Source organism: Protopterus annectens, chromosome 8.part0 (assembly GCF_019279795.1).
Source record: "Protopterus annectens isolate FY-2018-M chromosome 8.part0, PAN1.0, whole genome shotgun sequence".
Taxonomy (NCBI): domain Eukaryota; kingdom Metazoa; phylum Chordata; order Ceratodontiformes; family Protopteridae; genus Protopterus; species Protopterus annectens.
In genome coordinates, this window is record NC_056741.1 from 598,568,882 (window position 1) to 598,591,290 (window position 22,409).

A 22,409-nucleotide genomic window follows, 5' to 3' on the forward strand; every position below is an offset into this window, starting at 1 on the left:
CTCTCTTTTGTACTAGTTTCCTCCTTCTACTGTATAGCTTGTTTATGGCAGGGGTCCACCAGACTTATTTCCTTTTCTTGGAGGAGTGAGTCTTGGTTTTGTTTGGGATAGCATGATCCATGCATTCTTGTAGGTGCCCGTAGAGTGCATTAGTAAAGGATTTTGCAGCTTGGACAGCATTATCCTTTAGCATGGGGGGTTTGAAACTTCCCACCTCAGTCTTAAGTAATGTGAAGTTTGCTTTTGAAAAGTTTTTCACGGTGGGTTCTTTGACTGAGAGTGGTGGCGAAATGTGCATATCTAGAGTGATTAGTTTATGGTCAGATCTAACCAGCGAGGGGTTGACCTCCGGTGTGGAACACTGGTCGCACATGTTGGTGATGACCAGGTCCAATATGTTGTCACCTCTGGTGGGGGTGTTGACCAGTTGATCCAGGGCATTTGAGTTTATAAATTCTAGGAAATGTTGGGCAAGGGAGTTTGTACTTGAGTAGTTCTCCCAGTTAATGTTTGGGTAACTGAAATCACCCAATATCAGGGTGTTTGGTAGGACCTTTATGTTTCCCAGTGTTTCCAGAAATGCGGAGTGGGGGTCCTGGGACATGGTGGGTGATCTGTAGCAAGCTATAATTTGAATAGCAGTTTTGCCCATTGTTAGTTGCATGTGGATTATCTCTGAAGCATCGTGCTGTGCCACTAACCTGGAGATGTGGGTATCCTTGATGAATATGGATACTCCCCCGCCTTTTGTATTTCGGTCCAGGTTTTGTGGCCGAAATGTATGGTATGAGTTGTAGCCTGGTAGTGCTGGGGTGCTCTCTGGAGCCTTAAACCAGGTTTCTGTTATTGCACATATATCGATTTTCTCCATACTGAGGAGTGCCTCGAGTGCATGCATTTTGAGGTTTAGACTTCTGGCATTGAGTAGCATTACCCTCAGTTTTTTGTTACTTGTGCTATTTACGGCGGTGGGTTTGTCTTTTGAGCCTTACCTAAAAAAGGCACTATGGGGGTGGCAAGAGCCTTGGCCAGTATTCGAAAGCCTAAGGGTGACAGGTGCAAGTCATCTCTGGTGAAGCAGAGTGGCTTGTCGAGCATGTCATCCCAGGCTGACAGACAGTGGATCCCCTTTAAATGACACCAGAAGCTTAGCCAATTGTTGAAATTTACAATTTTTTCTCTATACCATGGTATAATTCTTGGTGAGGGCAGGATGCTACTCAGGGTCAGGATCATACCGGCCTGGGCTACGTGATCAGAGAGCTCCTCCATGTCTCTCTTCATGTAGTCCAGGGAGGTACAGCTCAGGTCATTCACACCAACATGGACAATGACAGAGTCATATTTGTACTTGTTCTGGAGTGACCTGAGTGCTTGTGTTATGTGGCAGATCCTGGCACCCGATAGAAAGCTAACGGTAACCTTCTCCTTGTTCAGCCTAGTGAGTGGGACGTCAGTGTGCCTGACTATAGAGTCACCTATTACTACTGTGTTGGGTATGTTATTTTGCCTTAAGGGCTGTGATTGTGTGGCACACTGGTTTTGAGAAGTATGTTTTCATGATTTATGTTGTGGGGTGGAAGTTGCTTGGATGTCTGCTTTGGAGGTCTCTGTTGCTTTTGCATATTTTTATTTAGAGCCTCCGAGTATGTTTTCGTGTATTTATGTGTGTTTTTTTGCCGATGCTGGTTTCATAGGTCTATGCGGGACTGGTGGTGTGATGCAAGTAATTCTCTTCTCCTCTTGACTGCCTAGTCCAGTCTTGGGTTGAGAGAGGTTAGCCTCCAGTTTGGCTGTATAATTGCATCTCTCACATGTATTAGTATTTGGTGGAAGGAGGAGAGGGTTGTCTGTGCACATGAAGCAATTGTTACATTGCCTCAAAATGCTCAGCTTTACCAGATGGACCGGAGAGTACACCTGAAACTGCCCTTTGGACATGCCTGGATAGGTACAGTGAACTGTTTTACTGATTGGCTGGTAAAGTCGAATAGAGAGCCTTGTCTTTCTCTACAGTATAGGGCGGGTCTAGTGCTAAGGTTTATTGGTGTTTGCTATGAGTTTTGAGCAAGTGCCGGTATGAGAAGTGAATGGTTTGAGTGCTTAGGTTCAAAGTTTGTCTAGTTCCAAGGGAAAAATTGAAGAGTAGACTTTGTGGAGCTGGAAATAATTTATACCCTAGCAAACTGGCGCGGAAAACCGTGCAAATGCGGGTTTTACAGCAGGGAAATAAAAGAGAGAAATTAGCCCAAAATGGCCAATAAACTACTAATTTCTGGGCTGAAACCAGTCCTCCAGGGACAGATAGGCTGCTCAAAGCTCCCTCTCTCACAGTGAACAGAGAAGCTTCCTTCTATCCAAGTAAGGTATGGGCAAGCACAGAAACTTGTAACACAGCCCTGAATTCAGCACTAACCTGAAAACTGGAGTATACTAGCTTAGAAAGGCGGGAAAATAAGTATTTTTTTTCTGTTTTTTTTCAGAAAATAAAGCAGATAGAATCAGAAAACACTTTAAATGCACAGAAATGGCTATCACACTTGAGTGTGTAGCCTACAACTGTTAAGCACGCAATTTAAACACAAAAACGACTTTGTTAAAGTGCTGGCTGTAAAATAAGTACAATATGTAGATGAAACAAGCTTTTTAAATCACAGAAACTCAGGAAAATCTGTGTTTTAGGCAGAATTAGCTAAAGGCAGCAAGAAAATGCAGAAAAATTATACTTAATCACTCCAAAGTCTCTCTTTTGTCTCTCTGCTGCTGTAGAACTCTGCAGGGCACCAGGCAGGAGCTTGCTGAGCTGTATACTAGCACAAAAACCTTGCAAATGCAGGTTTTATAGCAGGGAAATAAAAGAGAGAAATTAGCCCAAAATGGCCAATAAACTACTAATTTCTGGGCTGAAACCAGTCCTCCAGGGACAGATAGGCTGCTCAAAGCTCCCTCTCTCACAGTGAACAGAGAAGCTTCCTTCTATCCAAGTAAGGTATGGACAAACACAGAAACTTGTAACACAGCCCTGAATTCAGCACTAACCTGAAAACTGGACTATACTAGCTTAGAAAGCGGGAAAACAAGTATTTTTTTTCCAGAAAATAAAGCAGATACAATCAAACTATATTTATATATAAACTATTATAAAACTGAACTATGTTCATCATACTGATCACAGATGCAGTAGCCTTAGCTATATGGGTAACTTAGTTACCTTAGTTAACTGCATTTTGGAGGTGGAAGGAGTATTTCCCAGGAGCCACTGGGGAATGTTCCTAGCGAAACTTGATCTGGACCTAGAGAAGGAATCAAGCTTACACTGTTTTGCAAAAGTATGAACAGAGGACCAAGCAGTAGCTTCTACAATACTTCTAGAATCAAACCCTTTCCAAAAAAGTCATGGATAAAGCCAAGACCCTGCTAGAATGGGCCTTGACCCTGCCTGGAATAGCTTTGCTATGGTGAGTATAAAAAGAAAACAGCCTTACAGAACTATTTGGAAATTGTCTATTTTGATGCAGGTTGTCTCTTCTTTCCTTCCCAAGAACAACTGATCCAAAGATCCAAAAGATTTTGTTACACCATTACAGCACCATAGTTTACTTTGTCAGAAAAACTAGGTGAGCAAATTAGTGTAACTAAGGAAAAGATTGTTTGAACTGTGATACAGAATCGAATTGCCTAGACATAGTAAGGCCTTGATCAGTTTAATTCTGGTGGCTGCCAAAAAACATTTACTAGAAAATGGAAATCAAAGTCTAAACCAACCGTACTAGAAAGTAGTGACATGAGAGAGGGGAGCTTTGAGCAGCCTATCTGTCCCTGGAGGAGTGGTTTCAGCCCAGAAATTAGTAGTTTATTTGCCATTTTGGGCTAATTTCTCTCTCTCTCATTTCCCTGCTATAAAAAAACACATTTGCCCGGTTTTGCACGCTGGGCAGTGCCGGTTAGCTAGGGTACAACTATTTCCGGCTCCATGAAGTCTCCTTTTCAATTTTTCCCTTGGAACTAGACAAACTTTCAACTTAAGCACTCAAACCGTTCACTTCTCAGCCTGGCACTTGCTCAAAACTCATAGGAAGCACTTATAAACCCTAGCACTAGACCCCCCCATACGGTACAGAAGGACATAGCTCTCTATTCGACCTTACCAGCCAATCAGTAAAACAGTTCACTGTACCTATCCAGGCATGTCAAAAGGGTTGTTTCAGGTGTACTCTCCAGTCCAACTGGTGAATCTGGGCATTTTGAGGCAATGTTACAATTGCCTCATGTACACAGGCAACCCTCTCCTACCACCAAGCACTAATACATGAGAGAGATGCAATTATACAGCCAAACTGGAGGCTAAGCTCTCTCAACCCAAAACTGGATCAGACAGTCAAGAGGAGAAGGGAAATACTTGCATCACACCAGCAGTCTCACATAGACCCATTAAACCAGCATCGGCAAAAAACACACATAAATACATGAAAACATACTCGGACACACTAGTAATAGGTGACTCTATAGTCAGGCACACTGATGTCCCACTCACTAGGCTGAACAAGGAGAAGGTTACTGTTAGCTGCCTGTCGGGTGCCAGGATCCGTCACATAACACAAGCACTCAGGTCACTCCAGAACAAGTACAAATATGACTCTGTCATTGTCCATGATGGTGGGAATGACCTGAGCCGTACCTCCCTGGACTACATGAAAAGAGACATGGAAGAGCTCTATGATCACATAGTCCAGGCCGGTATGACCCTGACCCTGAGTAGCATCCTGCCCTCACCAAGAATGATTGCCACGGTATTAAGAAAAAAATGATCAATTTCAACAACTGGCTAGGTTTCTGGTGTCATTCAAAGGAGATCCAGTGTCTGTCCACCTGGGGTGACATGCTCGACAAGCCACGCTGCTTCGCTAGAGACAGCTTGCACCTGTCATCCTTAGGCTTTTGAATACTGGCCAAGGCTCTTGCCACCCCCATAGTGCCTTTTTTAGGCAAGGCTGAAAAGACAAACTCACTGCCGTAAATAACACAAGTAACAAAAAACTGAGGGCAATGCTTCTCAATGCCAGAAGTCTAAACCTCAAAATGCACGCACTCGAGGCACTCCTCAGTATGGAGAAAATCGATATATGTACAGTAACATAAACCTGGTTTAAGGCTCCAGACAGCACCCGAACACTACCAGGCTACAACTCATACCATACATTTCGGCCACAGAACTCAGACCAAAATACAAAAGGTGGGGGGGGGGGCGCATCCATATTCATCAACGATACCCACCCCTCCAGGTTAGTGGCACAGCATGATGCTTCAAAGATCATCCACGTGCAACTAACAATGGGTAAAACTGCAATTCAAATTGTAGCTTGCTACAGGTCACCCACCATGTCCCAGGACCCCCATTCTGCATTTCTGGAAACACTGGGAAACATAAAGGTCCTACCAAACACCCTAATATTGGGTGATTTCAATTACCCAGACATTAACTGGGAGAACTACTCAAGTACTAACTCCCTTGCCCAACATTTCCGAGAATTTATAAACTCAAAAGCCCTGGATCAACTGGTCAACACTCCCACCAGAGGTGATAACATATTGGACCTGGTCATAACCAACAAGGGCGACCGGAGGTCAACCCCTCCCTGGTTAGATCTGACCATAAACAAATCACTCTGGATATCCACATTCCGCCTCCACCCCCGGTCAAGGAAACCAACATGAAAAACTTTTCAAAAGCAAACTTCGCGTTACTTAAGACCGAGGTGGAAAGTTTCAAAGCCCCCATGTTAAAGGATAATGCTGTCCAAGCTGCAAAATCCTTTACTAATGCATTCTACGGGCACCTACAAGAATGCATGGATCATGCTATCCCAAGCAAAACCAAGACTCACTCCTCCAAGAAAAGGAAACTAGTCTGGTGGATCCCTGCCATAAACAAGCTATGCAAGAGAAGGAGGAAACTAGTACAGAAAAGAATAAAATCCCAAGAAGGGAAGACATCCCTGATCGGTATCAGCAAAAGACTACAATCCCTCATAAAATCATCCAAGGCTAGCTTCAAAAGAAAAATTACCAAGGACTCCAAAGATAACCGCAAGGCATTCTTTAGCTATGTCAAGAATCTAAGTGGTAATGTTCAGATCTGCTCGGAGTTAGTGCAGAATGGCACAAAATACACTGAACCGACCGATATCGCCAACATCCTGGCAGACAGGTTCACTGCAAACTTCACCCCCCACTCACCCCCAAAACGACCCATAACCATACCAGAAGAATGTAGAGCCCTTGAAATCACAGACACTCAGGTTAAAACAGCACTCTCCAAAGCAAAAAACACAGCATCAATGGGACCGGACAGTGTCCCAGGCTGTGTCCTACACGAGCTCAAAGACAAACTAACCCTTCACCTTAACACACTGTTCAAACTCAGCCTCTCCACAGGCTACGTACCCATAGAGTGGTGCACAGCAATGGTAATTCCGCTCCACAAAGGTGGAGCCACAACAGACCCCGGGACATATCGCCCTATAGGCCTGACTAGCTTGGTCTGTAAGGCTATGGAGCGCATCATCATGGAATTCATTAACAGAGACATTGGGAACCTCCAAACACTGGACCCTACCCAGTTCGGCTTTAAGGGCAGATCATGCCTCCTAAACCTGGTGGACTTCTTTGCAACAGTTACCAAGGCTATAGACAAGGGAAAGGTCGTACACACAGCCTATCTAGACCTCGCAAAGGCCTTCAACACCATTCCCCATTCTGGTATTATAGACAAGCTCACCAGCCTGAACATAAACCTCTACATCACAAGATGGGTTGCCAACTGGCTCACGAACAGAACCAACATGGTGAAAGTTGCAGGAGCTAGGTCCGACTCTAAACCGGTTATAATTGACGTTCCCCAGGGCTCAGTCCTAGGAACCCTCCTGTTCGGCATACACTTCTCAGAGGTACAGGCAAGCACAGGAGGACTATGGCTGACCAAGTTCGCAGACAATTGCAAACTAGGGGCTATAATTGACTCTCCGGTTGACAAAGACATCCTCCAAAAGGGTCTCACTGAGATGGATACCTTGTGTCAAAATCATGGCCTCAAGCTAAATGCCAAAAAGTGCATAGTCATCCCCTTTGGAAAAAGCAAAGTAGCCACAAACTACCAACATAGGTGGTAGTACCTCAAATACGGAAGACGTAATAAGAGATTTGGGGACCCAAGTAAATAGTAACCTCTCCTTTGATAATAACACTGCCAAAGTAGTTAGAAAATCCTTCTATGTGGCCCACCTAATCACAAAAGGGTTCGCATCCAGATCAAAAGAGGTCATTGTGCCCCTCTATTCATCACTCATCAGACACATCATAGAGTACAACGTCCCATTTGGGATGTACCTTACAAGACATCTGCAACAGCTGGAAAGACCACAGAAGTACCTCACCAAGAGTATCACTGGCCTCAAATAGATGCCCTAGGCAGCTCAACTGAAGAAACTTCAGCTGTACTCGGTTGCATACCACCTACTCAGAGGTGATCTCTGCCTGACATACAAGGACATGCTTCACCTAAAGAAAACCATATCCCCTCGAGCCACACACTCTAGGGATCTAAACCTCACCACAATAAATAGGACCTGCTGGAGGGATAGATTCCTGTCCCAGAGACTTCCCATGCTTTGGAACAAGATTGCAATCTACATTAGGCAGAGCTCCTCGCTAACACTCTTCAAGAGAAACCTTTACGAGTGGATGGGAAACTTAAAGTTTACCCCAGGGATCACTTCAGTGGCTCTGCTGGACAGAGGCATAGGGAACTAATATAAGGGGACGGCGAAAGCCAACACATTCTGGCTAGGCTTATAAATACCTTTGGGCAGATAGCCTAGTACCTACCTCTTCTTCTTCTTTCGGCTGCTCCCGTCAGGGGTCGCCACAGCAGATCAACTGTTTCCATTTCTTCCTGTCCTCTGTATTTTGCTCTGTCACACCAACCACCTGCATGTCCTCTCTCACCACATCCATAAACCTTATCTTAGGCCTTCCTCTTTTCCTTTTACCTGGCAGCTTCATCTTTAGCATCTTTTTCCCAATATACTCTGCATCCCTCCTCAGCACACGTCCAAACCAATGTAATCTTGCCTCTCTGGCTTTGTCTCCAAACCTTCCAACCTGGGCTGACCCTCTAATATACTTATTCCTAATCCTGTCCATCCTCGTCACATCCAGTGCATATCTTAACATCTTCATCTCTGCCACATCAAGCTCTGACTCCTGCCTTTTTGTCAATGCCACTGTCTCCAACCCATATAACATAGCTGGTCTCACTACCCTCTTGTAGACCTTCCCTTTCACTCTTACTGGTACTTGTCTGTCACAAATCACTCCTGACACTCCTCTCCACCCACTCCATCCTGCCTGTACTCTCTTCTTCACCTCTCTTCCACACTCACCATTACTTTGAACTGTTGATCCCAAGTATTTAAACTCATCCACCTTCGCCACCTCTACTCCCCTGCATCCTCACCATTCCTCTATCCTCCCTCTCATTCACACGCATATATTCTGTCTTAGTCCTGCTGACCTTCATTCCTTTTCTCTCTAGAGCATATCTCCACTTCTCCAGGGTCTCCACCACCTGTTCCCTACTCTCACTACAGATCACAATGTCATCTCACAATGTCATCTGCAAACAACCTAGTCCACGGGAACTCCTGTCTGATCTTGTCTGTCCACCAGTCCATCACCATTACAAATAAGAAAGGGCTCAGAGCTGAACCTTGATGTAATCCCACCTCTACCTTAAACGTATCTGACACTCCCACCGCAGACCTCACCGCTGTCACACTACCCTCGTACATATCCTGTACCACTCTTACATACTTCTCTGACACTCCCGACTTCCTCATACAATACCACAACTCCTCTCTAGGCACCCTGTCATATGCTTTCTCTAAATCCATAAAGACACAATGTAACTCCTTCTGATATTCTCTGTACTTCTCCATCAACACTCTCAAAGCAAAAAGCCTAGTACCTACCTATGAACCTATAAAAGAATTGGAAATGGGATCTTTAGAAAATGGCTGGAGTGAAATGGATACAAAAAATACGAACTATGGGAACAATATGTGCAGAATAATGTTTTGGAGGAAGAATAAGCTTTAAGGGAAAGCAGGAATTGAATGAGCTATGTAATGTTTGATGGGCAATGACTGTATAGAAGATTTTGTGTGATGTATAATGTCTGCAACTGAAAATAGGTCAATATGGTTTGTCTTCATTTAAATAAATGTATGATTGCCTGTCATAAGTGATAATTCAAAAAAGATAGCACCCAAGTTGTCTGTGGACATACAAATTACGCAGTATCCTTTCTCCCTCATTTTTAGGTTCAGGAAAGAAACCAGGGAGATGGATGGTTTGGCTTAATGTAAACTCAGATACCTCTTTAGGCATAAAAGAAGGATTAAGTTCTCAAAGAAACACTGTCCCTATGGAAAATGAAATAGTTTCACCATAAGAGCCTGAAACTCAGATACCCTTCTTGCAGAGGTCACAGCAGTTAAGAACCTCAAGTGAGCGAGATAAGCTGGTTCAAATGGAGCAAGTACCAAACATAACATTAAGACCCAAGAAAGGCCCACCGTTTTTCTTTGAGATCACTTATGCAAAACTCTTTTCAAGAATATTTTGACATGGGACTGCACTGAGAGAGGAGGGATTTGTGCATATATGCTAAAATGGCCAATAAATGAACCTTGACAAGAGGAATAAGAGAACAAACACACAGGACAATAACTCACACAAATACTGCAGAACCAGATAACAACTAGCCCTGAATGGGTGCTAGTTATGTTGTTGGCAACAACTACAAAACCTTTTCCATTTGCTAATATAGGATTTTCTAGTAGCAGGCTTTCTTGCCTCCATTAGTACATGCAACATTTCCTCAGTAAACAGGTGCCTAAAAGGAATTAAGACCATATCACCCAGTCAAGTCAATTGAAGTTGATTGATGTTGGGGTGTATCAAACACCCTTGTTCTTGAGTGAGTAGATCCAGTCTGTGAGTAAGCTTGTGGTTATTGACGCTGGCCATTTCAAAAGGAAGGGAGAACCACTGTTGCCTTGGACAGAAGGGAATCATCAGAAAGATCTTGGGGGGTGGGGTTCCTTCTGAATCTCCAGAAGTACCCTAGACACTACTGAAAAGGGTGGAAAAACATAAAGGAACATTCCAGTCTAAGGAAGACAGAAGGCATTTGTCTTCCAGGCCTTCTTGCATGGAGTAGTGGAACAGAAACTTGCCAGTTTACTGTTCAGAAAGGAGGCAAAGAGGTCTTCTTGAGGTACTCCCACAGATGGATCAAATCTTGGAATACCCTATGATCTAGTTTCCATATCTGAGGGTCTGCCCTGGTATTGCTCAGCTCGTCTGCCACACAGTTTTGCTCTAACGGAATGCACAATACCTATGGAAAGAGACCAGTCTGAAACTGGGGTATGACCAGATTTTCCCTTGCTTGTTGATGGACTACATGACTAAGGTATTGCCTGTAACCATTTGAAGAGGTCCTGGGAACCAAAGATGGTTCAGAGTTGATTGCGTCAATCAAAGCAAGCATCTCCTTGAAATTTACCTACCTGTATTTGGCCTTGGTGTCTCACATCCCATGCACTTTTATCCCCCCTGAAACTGCTCCCCAAGCAAAGACCGAAGTGTCTGTGGTGACTGATTACCTTGAGGCAGGGAGGGAGAAGAGAGGTCCTGCATTTAGGGATATCTATTGTCTCCACCAAAAGATTTCGCTTCTGACAACCCTAACACTGGGATATGAAAAGATAAAGGGGATTTGATGCTGGGACCAAAGAGATTTCAGATATCACTGTATCTTTCTCGTGTGGAGTCTTGCAGGGGTCTCATGAGAATTATATATGCCATATGACCCAAAATCCTGTGCTATTCCCTAGTAGGAATCAATGTCTGAGTGGAAAACCTTAGAAACAGATCTAAATACAGATCTACTTTGCCTGTGGAAAAAAAGCTCGTTGAAGCTAGGTGCCTACTTGACATCCTAGGAACACAACCTTATGCGAAGGAGTCAAGAAAGACATTTGAATCTTCTCTTGAAATCCTAGCTTGCGTAAGAGATCTCTCACCTATGACAGAGATATTCCTGTCACTCTGAAAAAGAATCTGTAAAGATAAGCAATTAGCTTTAATATGGAAAAATGTGGATACTCTTCAGCCAGCAATGAGCTATAACTGGAGCCAGACAGTTTGCAAACAATCTTGGTGCAGTTAACAGTCCAAAGTGTAAAGCAGAGAACTGAAAATGTGATCCAGACACACAAATCTATGAAACCCTTAAGAAATGTCTGAAGTCTGGATAAATAGGTATGTGATAAGCATCTTTTAAGCCTAATGGTGACAGGAAATTTGACCAATGAAGAAGAGTTAACAGGCTGTGAAGTGATTCTGTACTTGGGCACCATCACCAACACGTTACGAAAGAGATCCAGAAATTGTCTGCCAAAAATTATCTTTCTTTCTTTGGCACTAGGAACATCCTTGAATAAAAACCCTTCCCCATACTGGAAGGAGGAACTGTCTTGATCACTCTTTGGGACAGCATGTGATGAAGAACCAGTGGAAACAAACAGTGTTTGATCTGTAGGATGAGGAATGGACCCCTCGGACGGAGGAATTTCCTCCCACTGCCATTTGTAACCTTGATGAATGTTTTTTAGAATCCATTTTTCTGAAGCTATCTGTTGCCAAACAGAAAAATGCAGACTCAGAAGTTCTGGAAGAAAAAAAGGTGCCAGGGTGAGAGGGGTTCACAAGATCTCTTAAACAGTCATTCAGACTTGGACTGTTCTTGGTTTTTGGGAGGTGTGTGACTTCTTTTTGGATCCCCCTTGCCATTTCTTCTTAAATGTCTGTCTACCTATATTTTCTTTAGACTGTTTTTTGCAAAACTGGAAGAGGAGACAGAAAATTCCTTGGAAAATTAGAAAATGAGGCCTGAAAAATCATAGAGATTCCCTGGATCATCTTGTCCCTTTCATCACACCTTTTAATGACCTCTGCGGCAGAGGGGCCAAAAACTAAATCTCTGTGTGAGGGAGTATTTAAAATCTAATTTTTATCATCATCTGGGAGGTTCTGAGAATGCAGCCATGCAAACTCATCAAAACAGCACCGATGGTCGTAGCCCTGGAAGAAGTATCAATGGAGTCATACACACAATGTAAATACTGAATAGTGACTTATGCAATAGAAAAAAACTAAGTTATTTAAAGCAGATTTGTCATCACAAGAAGAAATTAGAAGTTATGTACTTAGCATATGCATCTGTGTTGTCCATTTTCACTCTTCCTCACTGTTGGGTTATGGATCCAACCCTTGGATCCGACTCGGTCGTACTTTTTCAGACTTGGATCCTAGTCTCAAGCTCCTCCCTTTACCTATAATGCCCTACACTCTCTGTAGCTTCCTCAGATCAAGCTTGCTGCCTTAATGTCTACCGGATAAAGAGACAGAACAGACAGAAAGAAATCAGATGCTGAAACCAGGAAAATGAAGGTTCCTATAAATCCAAAGTCCTCTAGAAGTCAATAGGTTGAGAGATGGCTGGGAGGGAAGGTGAGGAAGAATGAAAATGGACAACACAGATGCAAAGTTATGTTAAGTACTTAACTTTTAAATCTGATGTTGTCCTTTTCATTCTTCCTCACTATTGGGTCAGAATCCCTAGCTATGTTACTCTCAGGTGGCCTCAAGGAAGGATATGCCACAGCACTGTCAAACTAAAAGAAGCTGTACTTCTGGAAACAATGTCCAATTTATAATGTGTCACAAAGGTACGAGTCTTTGACTAAGTGGCTGCAGCACAAACATCAGTTGGCGCTCTGGAGGAGTAGGATGGTGTACCCATAGATCTAGTAGAATGGGCTTTAGGAGAGTGAGGCAAGTTCAATCCATTTTTTAAGTTAATTAGCAAAATACAGTCAGTAATCCATTTAGCCAATGTGACTCTGGAGACTGCTTGACCAAGGCATTTGGTGAGAAAAAAACAAATAGTTGGTCAGACTTCCTACACTGTTTTGTCCTATGAAGGTAGGACCGCAGTCGTCTATGAACAACAAGCAAATGCAAAATATATTTGCCATTCTTAGAATAATTTGGAAAGAAGACTGGCAACTGAATAGACAGGCTCATATTAGTCTCTGTGGCTACTTTATGCATAAAAGATGGATTTGTACGGAGAGATATTCTATCCTTATGAAAATGATGTAAGGCAGTTTCAAAGATAAGGCCTAATGTTCGGAAATTCTTCTTACTGATTTGATAGCTACCAAAAAGATGTTTTTTCAAAAAAGGAATTAATTTCACAATCATTCGCTGGTTCAAAGGGTTGTTCCATTAGTCCTTGATGAATAATAGTTAGGTCCCACAGCAAGGAAGGATCTTTTATCAAGGGTCTAAGCAGAAAAATCCCTTTCACGAAAGCCTTACACAATTTATATGTACGCAAGAGAACCAGAAACATTTCCTGCATGAAAATTAGAAATGGCTGCCATCTGAAGTTTTATAGTGGAAAAACTAGCCCCTTCCTTGAAAAAGTACAGTTGTGTACCTACAATAAATGTAGATGTTCGAGTGTATTCACTACACTTAGGTTATCCTGCTGGCAGGCTACACGCAGTCGGCCAGAATTCCAAAGTCTAGGTCGGTTGCTGTCGCCTCTTCCCTGACGTCAGTGCGCCAGGGGTATAAAAGATGCAGCCGACGCCATTTTCTTCAGTTTTTCTTGCCCCAGATGTCAGGTGCCCCCAAATAGGCTTAAAAAATTATGCCAAGAAGCATGCATGTACTAAAATAAACATTTCCTTCATCTACAAGCAAATACACCACATAGGTTGTATAGAATAGAGAAGTACAGAAAAGTCCCAGCATGAAAAGGGGGATGGTGGGTGGGTAACCTGGACTGCAACAGTGAATACACTTAAACATCTACATTTATGGTAGGTACACAACTGTACTATGTTCACCGTGTTTCACTGTTGCAGTCATTACACTTGGGTTGAATCCCAAAGCTGAGGTTGGGTGGCTGGGCCTAAATAGGATTAGGAGAGGCTACAAGGCCCTGCAGAACTGCAGTGGCAAAGCCTGCTCTGGATTTAGAGTAGAGAGGTAAGTGGTTGTGCTTGGTGAAAGTGTGCACTGAACTCCAGGTTGCAGCCTCTAGAATGTCTTTGGTTGGTACTCCTCTGAGGAAGGCTGCTGAAGTGGCTGCTGCTCTGGTTGAATGTGGCCTAATGCCCTTAGGCACTGATTTGCCATGTTGTGAATAGCAGAAACGAATGCAGTGTCCTATCCATTTTGAAATAGTCTGCTTTGAGATAGGCTTTCCTTGTGATACTGCAGCATAAGCTACAAACAGTTGCTCAGTTTTTCTGAAAGCTTTTGTTTTGTCCAAATAGAAGCATAGCTGTCTGTGTATGTCCAAAGCATGCAGAAATCTCTCCCCTTTATTCTGGGGATTTGGATAAAATGTTGGCAAATGAATGGTTTGGTTAAGAGCCACACTGGATACTACCTTTGGCATAAATGTTGGGTTTGTCCTTAGAGAAACCCTGTCCTGATGAAAAATGATGAAAGGTTCCACTGCCATTAATGCCTGTAACTCTGAGACTCTTCTTGCTGAAGTTATTGCTAGGAGCAGAGCAGTTTTCCATTATAAGAATTTTATATCAGCTGTATTGGCTGGCACAAAAGGAGGCAGTGTGAGCTTTTCTAAAACAAAATTGAGGTCCCATGTAAGTATTGGTGCTCTCCTTGGGGGTCTTATGTTTTTTGCCCCTCTGAGGTACTGTCTTAGTAGTGGATGAGAGAAAATAGGAGGTTCCGCATTGTAATGAGCTGAAATGGCAGAGGCATGGATCTTAATAGATGAGAAGGATAGGCCTTTGTCCAGCATCTCAGTAAGGTACTGCAAAATCTGAGGTATATTTGGAACAAGTGGTTCGAGTCCTTGTGCCTGGTTCCAAGCACAGAATCTCTTCCATTTTTCTGCATAAGATTTCCTAGTGCTGGGCCTCCTGGCTTCTAAAATGACATCCATAACAGCCTTAGAGAGATGTGGTCTGAGTGGCTATATTATCTGCCATGCAGCCAGATTTAAGGTTCTGAGTTGACTGTGCAGAATCTGATTGTTTTTTTGAGTCAGAAGATGAGGTATTTGAGGTAAAGGCCAGGCTGGGCCTTGAGGCAAACTCTTTAGGATTGGGTGCCAGTGCTGGCGTGGCCAGTCTGGGGCAATCAGAACCATTTTTGGCTTCTCTTGTCTGACTTTTAGGAGCACCTTGGGAAGAATAGGCAGTGGGGGAAAGGCATAAACTGTCAGTGTTTTCCAGCTGAAGGATAGAGCATCCACTTTCCATGCTTGTGAGTGATAAGTTCTTGTGCAGAATCTTTGTAGTTGGCAGTTGTGAGGGGAGGCAAAAAGATCTATGTCTGAGCGTCCCCATTTCCTTGTTATCATGCTGAAGACCTGTGGATTTAGTTTCCATTCGTGAGGATCCATGAGATTTCTGCTTAGTTCGTCTGCCAGAGTATTTTTCTTTCCTGGCAGGAATTGTGCCTGCAGATGTACTTGATAGGTCAGTGCTGTGTTCCACAAAGTCATGGCTTGCCTGCAGAGGGGGTAGGAATGTGTGCCCCCTTGCTTATGTACCACATAACTGTGGTATTGACCGTCTTTAGTAATAGTTGTCCTGGATGTAGTAGATCCTTGAAGGCTGTCAGGGCATGCTGTACAGCTAGCATCTCTTTTTGAGTGATGTGAAGATGCATTTGTTCCTTGGGCCACGTGCCCTGAATACATTTTCCTGCCATGTGTGCCCCCCAGGCATAATCCGATGCATCTGTTGTTATTGTCTGCCTAGCTGTGGGTAAGGTGAAAGGCTGTCCCTTGTTGTGGTGACAGGCCAGTGCCCACCATCGAAACTCCTGTTGTAGGCAGGGAATAAGAGTTATTATTGTTTCCAGGCTGTGGCAATGTTGAGTCCAAACACTTTTTAGATACCATTGTAGTTTCCTCATATGCAGTCTTGCATATGGAATTAGTAGAATGCAGGATGCCATGAAGCCCCGAGCCTGCAGAATTTTTCTTGCAGGGAGCTGGGCCTTTGTTGCCATCATTTGAAAGTAATGAGTCAGTTGCCTTTGCTTGTCTGGCGTGAGATAAGCCATCTGGGCAGTTGTATTTAAGCTTGCACCCAGGAATATTATCTCTTGAGAGGGCACTAGTTTTGACTTCTTTTCATTTACTGTGTACCCTAGGCAAATTAGTAATCTTTTTACAAACGCCAGATGCTTTAGTAGAATTGTCCTTGCTCTCTGCTTGAAAAAGGCAGTCGTCCAAGTAGGGATATATATGAATTTATTTTTGTCTGCAGAATGCAATTACTGGTGCCAGGCATTTTGTGAAGACCCTGGGTGCAGTAGATAAGCCAAAGGGCAGTGCAGAGAATTGGTAATGCATTGAGCCAGCTATGATTCTGAGGTATCTTCTGCAAGATTGTCTGATTGGGACATGCAGGTATGCCTCCTTAAGGTCCAAAGTAACTAACCAAGCCTTCTTGCCCAGCATGGGTAGAAGTTGCTGCAGTGTTAACATTTTGAATTTCGGAATATCCAGGAAAGTATTTAGGATTGACAGGTCCAGTATTGGTCTCCAGGCTTTGTCCTTTCTGGGTACCAGGAAAAGTCTTGAGTAAAATCCTTGTCCCTGATCTTGTTGTGGTACTCTTTGAATAGCTCTCATGTCCATGAGAGCAGAAATTTGTTTTTGTGCCTCTGCCCATTGGTTTTGTGGCAGGTCTGGCATACCTTTTGATTTTGGAAGGGTGTAAAAGTGGAACCTGTAACCCTGGGAAACAATATTCAGTACCCATTTGTCCTGGGTGATCATGTGCCAATTTTGTGAGAAAAGTGCTAGCTTTTCCCCTAAGGGTGCTGCCAAAAGGTAAGTGCTTGGCATTTGTAGAGGGAAGTCATTGGGACTGATTCCTATAAGGTTGTGATTTGTCTTCTCCTCCTTTGGGGGCTGAAGCACCCCATTGTTTAGGTCTGTATGAGCCTTGGGGGCTGAGATCTGCCTCTTTGTGGCTTGTCTGACACCGGAAAGGACCAATTTTTAGAAGGCCAGTTTCTGCTAAATTTAGGTGGCTGAACCTGTAAGAAATCCTTTACTGTCTGCATTGACTTTGCATTATCCTCCATTTTCTTTAACACCTCTTCTGCCTTAACACCAAACAAAGTATCATGCTGAAGTGGAGCATCCAATACTTTTACTTTAACATGATCAGGTAAACTTTGTTCTTTTAACCAAGCATGCCTTTGAATGACAGAGCCTGTAACTGCAGTTCTGCAAGAAGCCTCTAATGAATCAAAACCACATTGCAGAGTATGCTTTCCAACTTGTTCAGCTGCATGCAATAAATCATGCATTTCCTTATTGTCAGGACATTCTGAGTTTGTAAGCATTTTCTGTTTTAACAAAGACATTAGGTATTGTTGATATTTAAGCATGTGAAACTGGCAGTTTAAAGTCCTTACAGCTAAAGTAGCAGAAGTGTAAACTTTTCCCCCCATCTATCCAGAGCTCTGGAATCCCTATCAGAGGGAACAGTTTTTTTTGCAGTGGAAGCCTTAACCCCTTTGGGGCCCTGAGAAATTGTTTCTGGGTCAGCAGCAGGATTTCCATAAAGAAATTTATGAGAGTCTGGGACCATGTAGTACCTGTCTGGCTTGACTGGTGCAGGGGGTAAAGAATCAGGAGACAAACTGGATTCAGAGAAAACATCATCAACAATATCAAGCACGGGGGATAGCCAGGGGCCTGTGCTGAGGCAATAAAAGAAAGTCCCTGAGCCTTTTCTTGGATTCTGAATAATCCTGGCTCTCCCAATGGAAATGCTCCCTCATGGTGTGCAAGGTTTCCCCAAAAGAGTAATCCTCAGGTGGAGAGGCTGAAGGTATAGATTCTTCTGCATCAGAGTCCTCATAGGGAGGGAGAGAATATCCCTGATCTGAAGAGGAATCAGAGGAAATAGAAAGAAACCTGGTCAGAGGAGTCATAGTCAGTGTCTTGCCTAGGCCTTTTAGCAGGAGGGGGATGGGAACCCCTGATCAAAGTAATTAGGTCCTCGTCCATTTTAAGCATCTGTTTATTTGGCATGCATGACTGTCCAGGAGAATGCTGTACTTGTTTCCTTGTCTTTAATGGTGTTTTTGACTTTGCCTTGGCTGCTGTAGTGGACTTAATAGTAAGCTGTGAAGGTCTGAAAACACCCTCAGAAGCCGATGCCTGCTCAGCGGCTCCGGACCCATCTGAGAGAATAGTTTCCGCAGGCCCAATACCTTGAGTTTCCAGAAGCCTAGGTGTCTCCACGTGGGAGTCGGATGTGGTCTGTGGCTCTGAGGTAGCGGGTGTCAGGGGCTGCAAAAGCGCCTCACTGAGAACCGGTGAACCGGCGACTGGCCTAGAAGAGGCTTTGTCGTCGGTTTTGGACCTCGGATGCCTGTTCTTTTCTTTGTCTTTGCGTTTTTTATGAATTCCGGACATCGGTTGTTCCGACGGCATTATGTAGTTAAATCTTCGGCCAAAGTAATGTAAAGCAAAATCAAACCGACGCTTAATACTGCGTTGGTTGAATTTAGCACAAAACCGACAACTAGCAACGTCGTGGTCAGGGCCTAGGCAAGGAATACAGTAAGAGTGAAAATCCTTATGAGGTATTTCTTCCCACAAGAAATACAATTGTTAACTTTTACTGACATCGGACTGGAGCAAGAAAAAGTTTCCCCAACAGGGTACTTAGCTTTATTGAAGACTTCAGTTCTGAAATTCAATTTCGAAAATCTCAGGAGTTGGCTGACTGGCACTTGCGAACTGCTTTTGCTTTCGGGCACTGCGCGGCAAGAAAGACTGAAGAAAATGGCGTTGGCTGCATCTTTTATACCCCTGGCGCACTGACGTCAGGGAAGAGGCGACAGCAACCAACTCCGGACCTAGACTTTGGAATTCTGTCCGACTGCGGGTAGCCTGCTAGCAGGATAACCCAAGTGTAATGACTGCAACAGTGAAACACAATGAACATCAGAAATAAGAAAGAGAAGGATCCCTGAAATTGGGACTGAGAAAGGATTGATATTCTCTATGGATGCCCAAATGGCAAATCTTTTCCATTTGCTTTGGTACACTTTTTAGTAGAAGCTTTCTGAGAAACTAAGATTATGTCTCAAACAGGGGAAGCAAGCCTGGATCTTGGTAGAATTCCTGGAAAAGGAGATACCAAGAAGTCAGTTTGAGGGCAGGTAGACTGGGATGTTGATTCTCTGATGGATGAGAGAGGAGGTCCGGTCTGGGTTCCAGAATCCATGTGGGATATTTCAGAAGAGACCAGAGAAAGGGAAACCAAACCTGGCAATGCCATTAGGAGGGAATGAGGATTACTGAAATCTTCAGCCTTTTTGCTTTCTGTACAAACTTAGGGATCAATGGTAGTGGGGAATAGGCATAATGGAGACCTGAGTGCCAACTGTGAACTACAGCATCCCTCGGGGACTCCCCCAGAGGGGGGATCAGTGCAAAGTACTTGCTACACTTGTTGTTTTGGGGAAAAGCAAAGAGGTCGCAGCAAGGTTGGCCCCAAAAGCCAAAAATCAGATTCTCTCACTGACTGAGGACCACTTGTGAGGGGTCAGAGTGGACCTGCTGAGTTTGTCTGCTAGAATGTTGGTTTTCCCCAGTATATAAGTAGCAATAAGAAAGTGGTCTGAAGAAATCACCCATTCCCAGACCCTTATGGCCTCTCTGAATAATGGGTAAGAACAGGTTCCTCCTTGTCTGTTGATATACCAAACTACTGACATGCTGTTTGGTGCGTATTGCAATTGTCCCAAAGGAGAGACTGTCCTGAAAGGTGTTAGAAGAACTGCTCTCATCTCTAGGATGTTGATATACAATCTGGTCTCTGAGGAAGACCACGTGCCTTGGATCTTTCCCTCGAAATTCCCCCACACAAACTCTAGTTGGGAAGCGTCTGTGGGAGGAGGAAGAAGGAACGGTCTGCCCAGAACACATCATCTGAATGAATCCACCACTGAAGATGTCATCTACAAATCAGAGTTAACTAGATAGGAACAAATAAATGCTGGTAAAGAATAGACCACAGAACAGCTAAGGTCCATTGAAGGACTCGCATAAAGAACCATGCTAAGGGTACTAGGACAATGGTAACTGACATAGAGCCCAGAGCTTGAAGAATGAGTCTCGCCAGCAGAGACAGTAAAGAAATTATGTCCTTTACTTGGTTTCTCAACGACGTTATGTGATGAAGAGACAAAGAAGCTATCTGATGCCTATAAGAAGCTATCTGATGCCTACCTAGAATGGCTCAGATGAATTCCAAGCTGTGACTGGGTGGTAGGTTTGATTTGGTAAGATTTACAGTAATGCCTAGGGAGCTGAAGATATGGAACAAATAGTCCCTGGCCTGAAGTAGACGATGCCAGGTTGGGGTAGTTAGAACCCAGTCATCCAAATGTGGAAACACCTGGAATCCTTTCAGTCTCAGGTGAGTTGCCATTACTGTCATGCATCTGGTAAACACTCTAGGGGCTGTGGTGAGTCCAACGGGCAGAGCTCTGAATTGGTAATGACCGTCTCCCAGCTTGAAGCACAAATGACTTCTGAAGTGTCTGTCTATTTTGATGTGATAGTACGCAACCTGAAGGTCTATCGAGCACATCCAATCATCCTTGCGCAACAGCTGTAGGATGGGCTGAACCTTAACCATCTGGAATTTTGACTTCTTCACATATTGATTTAGACTGCTCACATCCAGAATGGCTCTCAAGTCCCCATCTTCTTTGGCACTAAAAAGAAGCGGGAGTAAGTTCCAAATCCTCTTTGTTCATTTGGGCCCTCTTGGATGACTCTTTTTTGCAGTCATTTTTGAATTTCCAGTACTGCATTCCCCATCTGACTGGCTGGTATGCTGGGGAGTTTATTTTGTTCCACATGAGGTGAAAGTGAAAAGGGAATGTAATAACCTATTGTTGTCAGGTTGGTCCAGCTGTCTAAATGCAGGGAACAATGACCCCCGGCTACCTCCAGACGCAAACAGCCAGGCAGTGCAGTTAGGGCTGATCTGAGAAAGGCTCTCTGAAGTTCTGATTCTGCGGACCCCCTCTGCCTCTGAGGTGGATTCTACCACTGAAACTTCCTCCTCTGCCTCTCAAGGAAGAATTCCCATGTTGATCCTGAAAATATCCTCGAGATTTTCAAAACCAAATTTTCTTACCTCTTTGCTGAGTTCTGAAAAAAGTGCGCTAAGGGGTAGAAAACTTGATTCCAATGGCAAACAGGGTCTTTCCTTCCTGCTCACTGCAGGTAAGAGTCTCTTTGATGGATGGCTCAAACAAAGAGGAGCCAAAGAAAGGGGCATTGACAAAGGACGTCTTGAAAGGTTCTGCAAAGTCACAAAGTCTGTATCTTCTGCGAATGACTCCATTGGGGAGTCAATGTGCCTTCTTTTGCACATTTTCTTCTGAGGAACCTCCTCTGTGGGATGTTCAGGGGAGGTATTGGAAGAAAAGGGGGCTTCCTCGGGGGGACGGGGACTTGAAGGGCTCCTTGAGGCAGGCTGACCCTGGACACACATGATGGGCTCAGCAATGAGATACAGCAAAGGTCAAAGGGGAAGATCAGAGGCAAAAAAAAGTCAGTTCTCTTTGAACAAAAAAGAATAGTTGTGTAAAATCTTACCATAACCATAGATGTCCTTCTCTTCCATGTTGCAGTATTCTTGGTGTGGGATTTCCTGCCTTCAGGCGAATCACAAGTCGGCTCCTATACAAAAGCTTCAGTTTGGCTGTTGCAGATGCGTGGGACGTCACACTTAGGGCCATAAACCAGGGACCCTATGTGTGACGTCTGCACGCACAATCCTCAGAACTTGAAGCTAAGCAGGCAAAGTAGATAGCCCAACAGGATAGGCTGCCAAAGGTGACATGTATAAGGCCCTGGGTCTCTTCTGTAATGGAGAGAGGCATCAAGGAACAGTTAGACTGGCACAGTCAGTGAGGGGGTATGGTGGGTGGGAAGGAATACTGCAACATGGAAGAGAAGTACATCTATGGTTATGGTAAGATTTTACACAACTATTCTATGTCCTTCTATCCTATGTTGAGTATTCTTGATGTTGGAGAGTACCACAGCTTAGTCTGATGAAAGGGTGGTGGATGCAGAAGATGATTCCACAAAGCCTTGTAGGACTGCCCTGGCAAATCCTGTGCGTGCTTTGGAAATTTGGTCCAATTTGTAATGTTTGGTGAAAGTG

At 43.9% G+C, this 22,409-nt stretch overlaps 1 protein-coding gene across 1 annotated transcript in view; it reads right to left on the reverse strand.

Moving 5' to 3' along the window:
* PHF8 (PHD finger protein 8) overlaps positions 1-22,409 on the reverse strand; it is a 3,148,719-nt gene that overhangs the window by 592,036 nt on the left and 2,534,274 nt on the right. The window lies entirely within an intron of this gene.